Source organism: Ambystoma mexicanum, chromosome 10, assembly GCF_040938575.1.
Source record: "Ambystoma mexicanum isolate Mex_15411 chromosome 10, UKY_AmexF1_1, whole genome shotgun sequence".
Taxonomy (NCBI): Eukaryota; Metazoa; Chordata; class Amphibia; order Caudata; family Ambystomatidae; genus Ambystoma; species Ambystoma mexicanum.
The window spans coordinates 187,292,173-187,308,304 of NC_090932.1; positions in this window are offsets into that span (position 1 = coordinate 187,292,173).

Consider the following 16,132-nt stretch of genomic DNA (forward strand, 5'->3'; position numbering starts at 1 on the left):
ATACCCCAGCAACCCACGCAAGTCTAAAAGGTGGAAGAGCTGACCTGCCGGATAAGAGGCCGAGCAAACTGACTGAACCGGGTGGGGCGTGGGGGTACAAGGAAAGTGCACCTGCAGCCCACCTAAGCTAGAAGATGGGAGAGCTGGCCTGCCACAAGACCCTGGTAGAGAAACCAGGACAGAAGCAAGTGCCCTGAAGTTGGGGAAAAATCCAAGTCCCCTGAAGAGGAGAGGGGCAAACCCTTCGATAAGACCCTGGTAGAGGGAGCAGGACAGAGGCAAGTCCCCTGAAGAGAAGATAAATCTTTCCATTATGGCGTACACTATTCCTGTCCACACTTCCTGCTGTCACTCTGTACATGATCTCCGTTTGTGTTCTACTTCCAATCTTATCTACCCTGTTGTCTCGATTCAGCCTCCTTCCACGATTTCCATGGTATCTCGAAAGCCAGATCCTTGTGTAATAAATACCATGCTTCTCTTGATTTGTTCCAGCAACTGAATCTTAATTTTCTCTGTCTTACCAAAACCTGGATCTCTGCCTCTAATACGACCACTCCGGCCTCTCTATTTTCATCTGCTTCTAATTTCTTCTATTCCCCTCGCCTATCTGGATGCGGTGGAGGGTAGGTATTCTCGCTCAGCCCTCTTGGTTTCACCAGACTTCACCTGGACCTTCTTCGTTTGTCAAATCTTTTACAGTCTCTTTTTTAATGATTTACTGTCCTCCTGGACCACTTCTCTCGTTCATCTCTGATCTTGATACTTTACTCTCTACTGTTCTTCCTCCTTCTCCTCTTTTTCTGCTCAGTGATTTTAACTTACATCTTGACTCTACACACTCTTCCTCTGCTTTTCTTCCACTCTTGGATTGATATCATGTTTCTTCTCTTGACTGTCCTCCTTTTCATTCTTCAGGATCCTCTCTTGATCTCATATTTTCTCCCATTCCTTGTAATGCTGTAGTCTGCTATTATTCTATATATTCTTCTGACCATTTTCCATTCTTATTTCTCACCCCTTCTTTACCCCCTTCTACTAGATCCTTTCTATGTCATGATCTTCGTTCTTTTTACATGTGTTCCTTTATATCCTGTTTGACCTCCTTCAAACCTTCCCCCACTCTTTCTCTACTCTAACTCTAGATTCTGCTCTTGATTCTCTTCCAACTCCTCTCACATCTACTTTGGACTCTCCCTATCTGACACACCCATTCACCCTTTCATGCAAACCTCCATGTCTGTGGGATACGCCTTCCTTTATTTCTCTTCGTTCCTCTCTCCGGAAACTCGAACGCCAGTGGAAAAAGTTTGAATCCCCACTTGATCTTGAACTATTGTCTACTGTTCCCTCCTTTTACGACTCTTTTCTTCTGGCGAGTAAAAATCAATGCTTCTCCTGTCTGACTTTATACCTTGCTCAACATCCTCGTCGTTGATACCAACTTCTTAATACTACTCTCTCTCCTCCCTCTCTGGACCCTTCTCACTCTTCCTCTCTCTCTGCTTCTGATCTTGCTGACTATTTCACCACTAAACTCTCCAATTACATGCTTCTTTTCTACCTTCCTTCGTCTCCTTCTATACCGCCTTGTTCTCCCTCTTCACTTTGGCTTTCTCTTTCTGCTTTTGCTCTTCTCATTGAGTCTGAACCGCTCATTTCCTTACTGTGGCTCACCCTACTCGTTCTCCTAACCCTATTCCATCTACATTTATTACTCTAGTCTATCCTCTGATTCTCTCATTCCTCACTATTCTTATTAATCTTCATCTCTCCTCTGTTTTTCCGGACTCCTTTTAGACACACTACTGTTCTTCCTATTATAAAAAAAAACATCACTGGACCCCTCCCTCCCAGCTAATGTTTTACTGATTTCCCTGCTACCTTTCCTCTCTCTAGAGAGGATTGTTTATTTTCAGTTCTCGTTTTACCTTCAACTTTATTCTCTTCTTCCCCCGCTTCAATGTGGCTTTAGACCTGTTCACTCCGCCGAAACTGCCCTCGTGCATGTGTCAGACTTTCTTCTCTCCGCTCGACACAGCAAACATTCTTCTGTTGTGATTCTACTTGACCTTTCTGCAGCTTCTAATACTGTCAATCACCCAACCTTGATATCTTCTCTTTCCACCCTGGGTATTTCTGATTCTTCTCTTGCATGGTTCCAATCTTATCTTTTTTGTCCTTCCTATTCTGTGTCCTGTGCGGGCCAGCTCTCTCCTCCCCAAACTCTTCTCTATGGGGTTCTCCAAGGTTCTGTCCGTGGCCCTCTTCTGTTTTTCCTATTCACTATTCCTCTAGCTTCTTATTTCTTTGTTCAATTTCTCCTGTCATTTCTGTGCCGATGACTCCCAAATCTTCTTCTCCTTTTCTGAAATCACAGCATCCCTTCACTCTAAAGTCTCTTCTTGTCTTTCCTCCATTCAAGCTTGCATGGCTTCTCACTTTCTTCATTTAAATCCATCAAAGCGGAAGTTCTTTTCACCTTCCTCTCTTCTTTCCCCACCTTCTCAGCTTCCCTTCTTCTCTTCTGTCCTTAACTTTGACTCCTCTATTTCTTATTCTTTTCATATTTCTCTTACTGCCGCAAGTGTCGCTTTCCCCCCCTTAATCTTCGTCTCGCTCGTCCTTTCCTTTCTTTTCATTCTACCAAACTCCTCATCTTTACTTTCTCACACTGATCACTGTTCTTCTCTTCTGGTTGGACTGCCGACTGCCCGCCTTGCCCCTCTTCGTTCCATCCATAACTGTGCCATCTGTCTTCTTTTTGGACTATCTCCTAAACCTTCTATTTCATCTGCTCTTTATATGGCTGCTATTGTTTGCTTTGAGTCCCATCGGCTGTTTCATTTTCTTCCTATTGTATTTAAATGTGTCCATGGTCTCGCCCCTCCTTATCTTGCTTCTCTTTGTTTCTTTCTATTCACCTGCTTGTGCTCTCTGTTCCCAATCCATGTATCATTTGGTTGTCCCCAAACCTCTGTGTGCACCATCTCATTTTCGTTCCTTTTCTCTTCTTGCTTCCCTCCATTGGAATTTTCTCTTTTAGTTCGTTCTTCCTCCACCTATTGTCTTTTTCATACCCGCTTAAAGTCCTATCTTCTATCCCTGTCTTCTGCCTTGTGACTTGCCTCCCAGACCTTCATTGTACGATTGTACTGTTTTTGTTCTTTAAAATTGTAATGGCGGTTTGGCGAATGCCCAGCATAAATATTAATAAATACAAATAAAATCAGACCCTGTTAGGGAGACCAGGACAGAAACAAGTCCCCTCAAGAGAGGAGTGGCAAAAGCAAAGTCCCTTGAAAAGGAGAGCAGCAAAGCAGAGAGTAAGAGAAAAGGGCCACAAAGAGGTGAGAATACCCCACAGAGGGGTTAAGAGAGAGACAAACTCAGAAGCCCCACTGGACGTTGGGGGAACATACTAAGTAACCAAGAGAGCGAGACATTTTGAGAGGGGTGAATAAACCAAGAGATTAAGATACAGAACCAAAGCACAGGTCCCAGCTGATCCCTTGCCTAAGAGGTCCTGCATCTGGAAGGCCACTGCAGGTCCCATTTTGATTTCTCGCATAAGCAGCCCTGTTGCTTGTCTATCCGAGGAGGCCCGGAGAAGTCCTCCGGGAATTTATGGAATTTGTTATTTTAAGTTAGAGATTGTTCTCCTCAGCAACACTTTTCCACTTGAGGGAAGGTCGTTTAAATTATTTTCCTCATTTCACCACTTGATTTAGCCATTCTGACAACTCACAATTTTAGGAACTTTTGATTCAGGAAACCTTTATATCAAGTTGAGCATTAGCTGTGACAGGTGAATTTACTTTAGGGTTTTTAGTACTCTGGTCAACTTTTTGACTGAATATGTGACGTGCTCCCTAGGCTTGTCATATTCACACAGGGATGGACTTCTCAACCATTGGTGTTTGAACACTTCCCTTTATTCCTCAAATCCTGTTTTGGCTTACGATCCTTAATAGTTTTCTTTGACAGGACCCAAAGTTTGAGATCCTTCTGTTTGCCAAGTTGCCACACCAGATAGCAAAACACATATTGCTCTCTGCCAATAGTCTCACTAAACCTCGACCTGTGCCGAGAAGCCCTGAGCAGATCTGGCCTTTTGCATGTCAAGGAGCTGCACGTTTTCAGGGAAATGCTTGTATTGCGTTACTTTGCAGCTGATCAGTGCCTAATAGTATCAATATCATTATCATTGCTTATTCAGAAAGTTGAACAACACACAAAAAGGGGCAGGATCTGAAAAATAAAATGCACACATATGAAATGTGCCCAATGCGCTAGAAATAGATGCACCTTATTCACAGAAGAGCACATCTCAGAGATGCGCCACCTTACAAAATGAGCATAAAATGTGCTACAAAGATGCGCAAAGTGAGTGGAAAGCATGTAACTGAACCAAATTAGGCGAGAGGGGCGTGTCCACTAAAAGGGAGCTAAAATGCCCCAACAACCTAATTGCACCAAAAAAGTGCACGCTTACATTTACTCCGAACACGAACAGAAGAAAGTGCCCTACGATGAAAGTGTGCAAATGCAGAGCCCACCCAAAGAAGTGAGCTACTCTATCCAGCAAAACACACCACACAGTAAATAACGGCAGCACTTTGGTGCAGACACATTATGCACCAATGACAAATGCAGTGGACACCACGCGGCAGTAGAAACGAATGAGAACTGCCAGATGTTCTGGTTACCCTCCGCCATATTTAAACATCTCATGTAGTCAGGGCTTTGAGTGAGGTAAGAAATCGAGGGGGCGGCTCTTTGGGGGCGTGGCTTGTGGGGTGGGTGTGGTCTACAAAACCCACAAATCTAAGCATTTATATATTTGTATGCGTACCTTGCTATGGTTTGTGTACTATGCAAGTCATCTTTTATAAACAGAAATCTGTAACATATTATGTTGCCTTGAAAAGTGCACACACCATAGTAAGGTACGCACACAAATATATAACATATATATATATATATTCGTGTACGTACCTCATGAATTCCGTACTCTTCAAGCCATCTTTTCTAAACAATTCTGTGTTTATAAAAGATGGCTTGAATTGTGTACTTTTCATGCCATCTTTTATAAACACAGAAATCAGCACAGTGCCACTGAGTCCCCAGGTTCGCTGAGGGTCAAAGATGCCTCGGTGACCTGAGGAAACAAAGGGACTGTAACTTCCTCTGGTGACCCCTCGCGCGAGGGCTCACCAGAGGGATTTACAGTTACTGACAGAAGTGCCGCCAGTCACAGCAATGCTGCGGCTGGCTGGCACTTCTGTCAGCTTGCCTGATTTAATACGGGGGCTTCTCCCATCGCGGCTGCGGCCGCAGCGGGTTAATGTGTCCGACCAACTTTGCGGTGAGATGGGGGCCCCGGCAGGGACCCGGCTCAGTGCCACTTTTTGGAGACAGCCGGGGCCCACTTAAAGCACTGCATGTAGTACCAGTTGTCCCCAGACAGTAGGAGATAGTCCCTACCTCACCCACAATGTACGGACATGCCATACCACCACATAAGGGATTGGCTGCTTCAAATATGTATGACATAACCAACAATTTGTAGATGCCAATGTTGCCAGCGTATGCATAAAGAAGAGCAGTCATGTAGCACATCACTACCTGACATCACCCGACATCACCATACATGCCGTTATCCATAGACATTAGATGCCACTGTGCACCGCTCCCCCAGTTGCTAAGGAGAGCACCAGCAACACCCCATTGAATATTCTGGGAATCCATGTCCATCCATGATATGCAGACAGTTGGCGACACACACACCACACATGTACATGATATGCAGGCAGTTGCGGACACACACCACACATGTAGTAGTCTCAACATCTGCAAGCCACGGCTGGCATCACTCGCATCACAACTCCCATGATGAAAGTGCCACAAAGGACTTTAATCATAGAAGGAACTCCTCACACAGCTGAGTTGCAAATCAAACTTGTATTGTTTTACTGTTAGGACGAGTATTGTGACAAATGAAAACCAAGCCCACTGCAAGCTTACATCATTATCACAGATATGTGTCAAATATAAACATGTATATCCATGTTTATGTTCTTGACTGGGGTGGGGCTGTGTTTCGTCCTTATTCTTTATACACCTCTTGCTGCGTTGGAGTGCTGCCCACCATATACGCAGACCTCACCTGAACTCTCCTTACCTTGGCCTCACAATGACTGCGAAAACACCAAAAGCGGTAAAGGGGGCGATGTGCTTGTGCTTATGCACAATCAGGACAGATCCATGAAGCTTGTGCCGCTCTCCAATGTCCAGGAACACACATTGTGCACGACAAGGCCGATGCCATGTCCACGCTTGCCACCAGAACTGATCTTTTGCAAATGATGGCGAAATAAAAAGGGAAATCCAGGACTCGCTGGGTAACTGTCTGAAAAGGTGTCCGTGATCGACAAGAGGGTTGATTCGACTGAGTCCCTGCGTTAAGGATTTGGAGAATGGTGCATGCGAAACCTCCTGTGAGCTTTACCAGCTGTCCTGCATGGTTGACAAGCTTGAATCGTACAGTTCCCAACAACACTTCAACTGGAGGATATAGAAAACAGATCTAGGAGGAATAACATCCGCCTCTGGGGCATCCCGACTCAGATCCAAGATTCTGACTTGCATGCCTACGTCCTCGCTCTGTTCAGATCTCTCTTGCAATGTCCGGAAGACAAGAACTTGGAACTGGATCGTACCCATAGGGTTAACTCCTCCATTCAACTCTGCAACAAATGGACGTCCTGACCAGGATACAATATTTCCACATCAAGGAAATCATCATGACAGTCTGCAGGGTGACCACAGACTTAGTCTTTCGAGACTCCAAGGTAACCCTCCTGCAGTATCTTGCTCCATCTACTCTGGCCAAGGGAAGGGCTCTTTGCGACATTACACGGTGGTTGCGTGACAAGGAAATAAAATATAATTGGGGGCTCACATGTGCACTCATCTGCACTCTTTTTTTTTAATAACATATTTTATTTATTTTATAAACGTAAACATATACATACAAGTTAATAACAAGTCATCGCTCGGGCATACAGGCAATCACTAAGCATAGCTCTTCATGCACATTGCAAGTTTCAGAGTTTTAGGTCCTTCATGAAATGGGTTACTAGGCGTCCAAATTATACATTGTGCAGATGAGTCTTCGCAGGACTCCAAACGTTTATCAAGTCTATTCATGGGTTCGCAGATCCCTACGTGTCTTCCCATTTTTGCCAGATCTTGCGTGCTTTCCCTGTCAAGTCTATTCATGAGTTCGCAGAGCCCTACGTGTCTTCCCATTTTTGCCAGATCTTGCGTGCTTTCCCTGGGCACCCTCTGGTAGTGTATATTCTCATTTCCATTTGCACACAGATATCCACGTCTGTTATCCATTGGTCACATTGAGGGGATAAGGGTGAGCCCCACAATTGGGCCAGATTCCTCTTTATGAGTCCCGTGGTTGTTGCCAGCATGAGTTTCTCATATCGGAGGATGTCTAGGTCGTCATCCATCCCTAGTAATAGCAATTTGGGGTCCATGGGTATTCGTCGGCCGATGACTGCCGATAACCTGTCACAACATTTCTGCCAGAAAATTTGGATTCGTGGGCATTCCCACAAGATGTGAAAAAAGGTCCCCCTCGCCTGTTGGCACCTTAGACAGTTGGGATCAGTTGCTCTCCCCCATTGATGTAAAGCTTCTCTCGGATAGTATACCCTGTGTAGAATTTTGAGTTGGATCAATCTGATTCTAGCCGAGATGGCAATTTCCCTCGGATACATGAGTGCTTTGATCCATTCTTCCGGTTGTATTGGTCCCACATCTCTTTCCCATTTTGCTTTCAGATCTGTAAGTTCCGTTGTGGCGAAAGAGGCTATTGCATTGTACATTGTGGAGGTTATTTTATTATCGATACGATCTACCACGATGTTTCTCTCAATTGGTGTGCAATCTGGAATGTTCGGTGGGTCGATCTCACATGTGATAAGTGCGTGATGTATTTGTCTGTAATGGAAGTGTTCTGTGGGGGGTAGGTTGAATTTGTCCTGCAGGGTCTGGAATGGTATTATTGCTCCATCTTGTATTATGTCTGCTAGCCTTGTTATCCCAGCTGATTCCCAGGTCGCCCATTTTGGGATTTTACTTAGCTCCGGCAGACGTTTGTTACGCCATAGGGGCTGTGCCAGCGTGAGTTTCCCATCCCATCCCAGGTGCTTGTGTGCATCTAGCCATATTTGCGTTCTATGTGCTCTAATCGTGTTGGGGATCATGCGTACCCTACTATTGTAGAGGGTCTCTAATGGGGTGAGCCCGGCACTCATCTGGCTATCCGCTTTAATATGTGGTAGTTCAGGGTTGTTATGCAGGATATCATTTATCACCGGCATCTGGGCTGCCCAATAATATGTTTGTAGGTGGGGCAGTCCTATACCTCCTTCCCATGCGGAACGTTGTAGGGTTTTGAGCGCGATCCGTGGATGCCCTCCACCCCAGAGGAGCTTTCTGAGAGTCTCATCTATTTTTAGGAATTCTATCTTGGGTACATACAGTGGGGCGTTTTGGAGGATGTACACGAATCGTGGCAGAGTGAGCATTTTAAACATTGCCGCCCTTCCTAGCAGGGTGAGGGGTAGGGTCATCCAGTGTTTCACATCATTCGCGAATCTATCTCTGATTGGATGGAGATTTTGGGGAACATATTGCGTGAGGTCCGTCGCAACCTGTACCCCAAGATATCTGAAATGCTCGGTTTCTACTCTATATGGGCAATTGTGTAGAGCTGTCGTATCAGTTCCTTGGATCGGAAAAAGGATGGATTTGTTATAGTTTACCCGTAGACCACTAAATGCTCCGTATCTATTTAGTATTTGGGTGACGATGGGGTATGATACTAGTGGATCACTCATGTAGATCAGTAAATCGTCGGCATAGAGGGAAACCCTATCCTCCCAATCTCGGGCCCACCGGAACCCCTTCCACAACTGTGATTCTCTCAGCATTATTGCCAGGGGCTCGATTGCCAGTGCAAATAGCATTGCCGAAAGGGGACAGCCCTGCCTGGTCCCTTTACCCAGGTTAATACTACGTGATGTCCACCCGTTTACCCTTATCTCAGCTGTCGGTGTGTTGTAGAGCAGCTTGACCCAGCCTATGAATTGCTCACCCAACCCCATTTTACCCATAATGCTCCACAAGGCCTCCCAGTGGACTGAATCGAAGGCTTTTTCGAAATCAATCGCGAGGAGTGCTAGTGCATCCCGCAGCGATGGAGACTTCTCAATGGCGGCATGTAGCCTGTGGATATTCATTCGTGTGGATCTCCGTGGCATAAAGCCACATTGGTCTGGATGGATAAGGGTGTGTATGACTGTCTGGAGCCTGTTAGCCAGTGTCTTGGCCAGTATCTTAGCTTCTATGTTTATAAGTGAGATCGGCCTGTAGGAGCTGCATATGTTTGCTGGTTTGCCTTCCTTATGTATCACCACTATAGTGGCCTTTCTCAGATCCGGGGGCAGAATTCCTTTACCTTTGGCATATAGGAACATTTTATGCATCTGTGGTACTATGTGCTCATTGCCGATCTTTTTCCAAGCTTCCACTGGGAAGCCGTTAGGCCCTGGGGTTTTCCCATTTTGGAGTTGGGATAGGGCTGTCGACAGTTCTTCCTCTGTAATCTCTGTTTCCAAACTCGCTCTTTGCGTATCGCTTAGGTGTGGAATGGTGAGTGTGTCCAGGATGCTGGGATCCAGTGCAGTCGTCGGGGGAGCGTACAATGCCTCATAGTACTCTGCAAAGGTTTCAGCAATGCTTGAGTCGGTATAGGTCTGTTCTGCATTCCTGGTAGTGATACATCTTATCTGGTGTTGACCCTCCTCTCTTTTTTCCAGCCACGCCAGCATTTTGCCGGCCTTGTCTCCAGTCTCGTATAGCCTGGTACGCATTGTCCTGTGTGCCTGTTTCGCACAGGTAAGTGTGACATCATGCAGCTTCTTTTGTGTCGCTTGTAGGGCTCTGTTGTCATCTGATGCGCCTGTGTTTATATATCGCACTTCAGCGTTTCTGACCTCTGTTTCAGCGTCTTCAACCTCCTTCCTGTGCGCTTTTTTGTGTGCAGCAGTCCAGCTCAGTACTACCCCTCTCAGGGTTGCTTTGTACGCCTCCCATATGGTTCCTAGGTCCTCTATCGAGTCCTGGTTTGTTTCGAAATATGAGACAGTGGCTTCCTGCATCTTTTCTACTAACTCTTTGAACCCTAAATAATACGAGTTCAGGCGCCAAGTCAGTGGAGGCCTGGGTCGTTCTGTTTCGAGTAGGATCTTCAGCGGTGAGTGGTCCGAGATCCCCCTGGGCTGGAGTGTTGCCTCCGTTACTTTATGTATGTCTACACCAGGGAGGAAGAAGTAGTCTAGTCTAGACAACGATGCATGCGCGCCTGAATGGAAAGAGTATTGTTTCTCCATCTGGTGCAGATCCCTCCATGCATCCTTCAGTCCCAATGCTGTGGCAAAGATGGCTAATTTCGTCGGTATCATCGGATTTCTCCCCCTGATATGTGTACGATCTAGATTAATGTCCATTACATCATTGAAGTCTCCACCTACAACTAGTATATCCGCGGTGTTGTTGGCTATGATCGGTGTGATGTCGTCGAGTAAGGTATTTGTGAGCGCCGGGGGAGCATAGACCGCCAGTATGGCAATGGTTTGATTCCATAGCGTTCCATTTATGTGGACAAATCTCCCTCCGGTGTCCTGGGTTATGTTGGATATCTCTATAGGGATTCTTTTGTGTATTAATATAAGCACACCTCTCGAGCCCATCGAGAAACCTGCATGTATTGCTGTACGGTATTTGGTTCTTTTGAAAAATTGGCATCTTGTGCCGGCCAAATGTGTCTCAGTAAGCAGTATTAGGTCCGGGTTATTTCGATTCAGGTATTGTGTTACTAGTCTTCTCTTGATACTGCTTCCCAGGCCATTGACATTCCATGTCATGATGTTAAGTTTTTTGGTGTCTGTCCCTTTCGCACTCATTTCTTATCTTGTTCGTATGTCTGTGCCATTGGTAGCAGTTTAGACGAGAGGAGTCCTGCTCTATCGGTGTTTGGACTGCCCTGTTGTCTTCCCATTTCAGCGTGCTTGTCTAAGCCGTGCTTTCCTTGTTGCCAGCATAGAACGTGAACAAATCCCAACTTACCCCCCTCCCTATACTCCTTCCCCAACTGAAGCATCTGTCGCCCACACAACCAAACTTAATCAAACCGTTGAACTTGGGGTATCTCTTGTCACTGTGGCGGTGGAGGTGCCGTAGTGAAGAGTCCGTAACTTGCTTAGGCCGCCGTGGGTTGGTGGTACCACGGCGGGTGATTGCAGGGTCTGTTCTATACCGATTGCAATCGGGGGGGTGGCTTGCGTGATGTGTCTTAACGCAGCCGCCAGCCGTTCTGAGTAGTGTTCTTTCCTGCTCGTGCCTCCGTATGTTTGTCGGTTGTGTTTAGGCGTCGGCATTCTGTGCTATTTCTTCCATCGGTTGCTGTGGCGGCTCATTTGGTGGCCTGTTTGGTCGGGGTCTATTTCTACGGTTTTCCTGTCTTCTCCATGGGCCCCATTCACCTTCTAGGTTGCGTTCTGCCCAGCTCCATGCCTCTCTTGGATCAGTGAAATGCACAGTAGTGCCCTTATGAAAGATTTTTAGCTGGGCTGGGAATAGCAGACCATATTTCACATTCAGCCCTTGTAATCTCTTTTTGAGAGTGTCAAAGGATTGCCTTGCTCTTTGTACCTCTTTGGTGAAGTCGGGGAAGAAGGCTATCCTGGAGCCGTTATAGGTCATGGCTCCATTCGTCCTTGCCATGTGGAGTATCGCGTCGCGATCTCTGTAATTTAGGATCTTGGCTATTATCGCTCGTGGCGGTGCTCCGGGAGTTGGTCTGCCAGTTGGTATCCGGTGTGCCCGTTCAATTGAGAAGAAGTTTGAGAGAGATTTAGGAGCGAATAAATCGGCGAGCCATTGTTCGAGGAACAGCTCCATGCTGGGTCCTTCTTCTTTCTCTGGCAGGCCGAGGATGCGGATATTATTTCTTCTCGATCGGCCCTCTCCCTCTTCCACCCTCTCCTCCAGTAGTTTAATGCGACCTAGTGCTGCATTCATTTGCTGGCCCATGCCTCTCACATTGTCTTCTGCCACTGATATGCGCGCCTCCGCCTCCCCTGTACGAGATGATAATTTCTGCAGGTCATGGCGCAGCAGAGAGACCTCCGTACAGATGCTATCCATTTTGACTTCCATGGCAGATCGAGAATTGGAGATAGCATTCATCACGTCCCTAAGGGATATGTCGGCCTCAGGGTCTGGTGATTCATCGGTTCTATTCTGGGCCGTGGAAGATGTCGGGGCAGGCGTTGTGTATTGTTCCATTGTGTTCTGGGTTCCAGTTCTTCTAAGCCTATCTTTGCCCATGTCCGGTGTGTGGGGGGGTGCTGCTCTTGTGTTTCCCCCCGTTATTCTTGGCAGAGGTCGGGGAAGCGTAGGCGGGCTGGCGGACGGTAAGCCCGGGGTGCCGTTTGCTAAGTTTCGGTGTCTCAGGATCGCGTCTCCCCTCCTCCCCTTCCTCCTTACCGGCTCCGCCGTATACCGCTCACCAGGCTTCGTTCGGCACCGCAGCGGCCGTTGCTGCTGTCGAAGGATCGGAGCGCCCGCTCTGCTTGGTCTGTCGTGCTGGTCCCGCAAAGTCCGTTGTTGTTGCAGGCCTCGGCGAAGCCGGGGGTCATTCCGATAGATGGGCGTCCCAGCAAGGACCGCGGGGAGTGGGGGGGGTCAGCACTGATAGCTTGGGCGGCTGAGTCCCCCAGCGATGGTTGGCGTCGAATCTGCTGGATGGGCCCCTCCCAATTTCAGACGAGTTTCTTTCGATTTCCACGAGAGGCAGCGCCTGTGGGTCTAGATTGTGTCTCTGTCGGCCATTTTGATTTCCGTTTGGCGCCGATTGCTTCTCCTTCTAAATGCCGATATCTCGGGATTGGCGCTTCGGAATCAGCTCCAGTTGCAGATATCGTTCCTACTAGGGTTCCGCCACCCTGTAGGAACCTTTTTGGGGCTGGATTAGCCCAAATTCGCAGGATATTGCAGGATGTAGCTGGCGGCTTCGGGAGCTCTACGGGCTCACGTCTTCATCGGTCGCCAGTTGGCCACGCCCACTCATCTGCACTCTTGATGGAGAGCGCAGAGTCATCTCATCCATGCAGAAAGCCATGACTGATATGAACCCATCTTCTTGCCCTCCCTCGCTTTCTGCATCTGCCCCGCTGAGGAACCCGCCGGATGGTCATCCGTCTGCTTGGACCAGGGCCGTCATTCAGGGGTGACAACAAATCGTTCAAACCTAGGGTCTCCTCACGCACTCGGCGCATGCTGGTTTCCTGAAATCGGACGCTCCTGAGGATGCTGCATGGTGTGCCCCTATATCTGCTCTTGGGCTCTGCTTCAAAGTTGTTGGGAATTTAGGGATGTTGCTTGGACCTCTCTCGCTTTTACCACGTTTTGGTTCTGCTATTTTCAAATGTTTACTGTTACCTAACGCTTCTCGTCGTGGTCCGGGGGATGGTCACTACCCTTGCTCTGCCCCCACCCCCCCATGGAGTTTAGGAGGTCTTGGGCCCTTGTTGTGGGATTTGAGTGAGGTGTGGGGGATGGTTGGTTTAGTTTTCATGTGTTGGGGTTTTGTTTGCTCAGAGGGTTCAGGGTTCAGTGCAGTACTCTTCCAAGTGTACAATGGCGTGGGCAGTTTGGATGGCCCCTTCACGATGACCCTTCACGATGACCGTGTGTGTGGTGTCCTTCTTTTTAGGAGCCTGCCAGTCGTTTTTCTTCCTAATTTCAGACTCAAATGACTGAATTGTTTAAATTGGTAACCCTTAATGCACAGGGCGTGAAATCCCCTGTTAAGAGGTGGTGGATGCTGGGGAGGCTCCAGACAAGGGTTTATTTAGTTATGGTCCAGGATACTCACTTGCTTCCACAGGATCATCGCAGGCTACGAAGGAGAGGCGTTGCAGAGGGGGGGGGGGGGTTAACGGGCTATAGCCCCTGGTCTTTTGGTTGTAGCCCCGGATAGAATCTCAGGAGCTACAACCAAAAGGCTAGCTAGCCCCGAGTCCCAACAGTTCCAACATTAGCGTAGCCCCAGGTCTTTTCCAGACCTAGCAACACCCCTGCTACGAAGCATAGCATTCCCAAAGCAATTCTTCGCCTCTGCCACTGTTCATCACCACACATTGGAATGGTAATTTTGGTGTCGAAGGACACCCCTTTTGTCGGCAAAAATATTTTGATGGACCATGGGGGATGGTTTCCCTTCCGCAGGGGTGTTGCTAGGTCTGTAAACCATCTGGGGCTACACTAATGTCAGTTCTGTCAGCTAGACTTTCTGGTTGTAGCCTCTGAGCTTCTACCCGGGGCTACAACCAAAAGACCAGGGGCTATAGCCCTCTCAGCCCACACCCCCACCGTTCCCTAGCAACGCCTCTGCGTGAAAGGGGCCTGGTTTGGGCACCCCATGGCCCTGAGCTCGCTATACCTCCCAAACGATAACCAACGTGAGTTTCTGGAAGCCTCGCTCCCTACCCTCGCAGCGTTTGCAGAGGCTGAATTGCTGTTGGGTGGAGATTTCAACTTCATTCCTGATCACACATTAGACAAAACTCTCACCCTTTCTACAACAGATTTTAGAAATGCTGCGGCCCTGCGGAAAGTCCTGCATGAGCTGGGTTTGGTGGGTGTCTGGAGGCTCCTCCACAGGAATGAAAGGGAATATTCAAATGCTTCAAGAGCTGCGATGGCCAACTGCTCACCTTCTAGTGTTCACAGGTCACCCTCACTTGTAAGAAACATGTGTTATCACTGTGAGGGTGCACACATGGCCTCTTGGCACTATACACATGCCAATGATACAGCCAGAAACGTTTACAAGCATTTGAAGTGCCTACAAGGTGGTGCCCTGATGGTGTCACACACAGAGGAAATGTACTGTGATGACACACCTGTAATTATAATCAAATTACTGTCATACAGGTTTGACTGTGTGTGTAATGTAAGGGTGTGGTAAATGCATGTGGGATTAAACATCATCTCCATAATAACGGACATTCTGCTCTACAGGCCATGGTGTGTGAATGTTTGACATACACTGGTAACATCTCTACAATGACCACACACGTGTACATGCACAAACACACAGATTATGTTCCATTGGTATTGCTCGCTTAGTGGTGTTGCATCAGTGTCTGGTCCCCTGACACCGACCAATGCCACTTGTTGGATCCTGCCACCCACTAGCTCTGCGATTGGGGCCAGAGTGTTCGCTGGAGGGTCCTCCACCTGTGTCCCTTGCATGGGTGTTGTAAGGAACTCATGGTGGCAACAGTAAAGACACACACAAGTGATCACGATTCAAGGGTATTTATTTTAAACAATAGCAGGTTGGAAAAACACCTAATCTAACCAAAATGTAAGATGGGAGCAAGCTTCGACCATCAAATGAAAAATAAGGCAGTCCTCGTGGTGTCTGGTCGAAGTAAAAGGGACTATACCAAAAAAGCATATTGCCAGTCCTTACAACTAATCTAGAAAGAGAGTGGGCTGGGGTTTTCACTAAAGAAAGAAGTGTGCTCAAATAATATGTCAGGATGGGCTTTAGCCAGGGGTCTCCCTACCCCACGTTTTGAGCACAGGATAAGGCGGCAGTCCTGTGCACAGCACACACTCGAGCTTTCCCAGCACCAGCTGACAGTTCCTTTGCAAGTATCCAGTTCTTCCTTGTGTAAGTCTCTTTTCTATATAAAGTCTCTTGCCTTCAGGGACCTGATGGGTTCCAAAAGTAACAAACAAAAGTTCCTTTCAAATGTTCAGTAGGTGATACCTTCGCCCCTGGCTACCCCTCTTCCAGGTGTAAACCTCTTTCGAATTGTATTCAATAAATGGCTCACCGTTTGTTCCCCCTCTCCCGGGCGCAGACCCATCCCAATTTTCAGCATCCCACTTTCAGGTTCACTATGACTTTTCCTTGGTTCACAAATCTTGATGTCTTTTTAACCAGTTCATGGTGAGCCTCCCTTTTTTG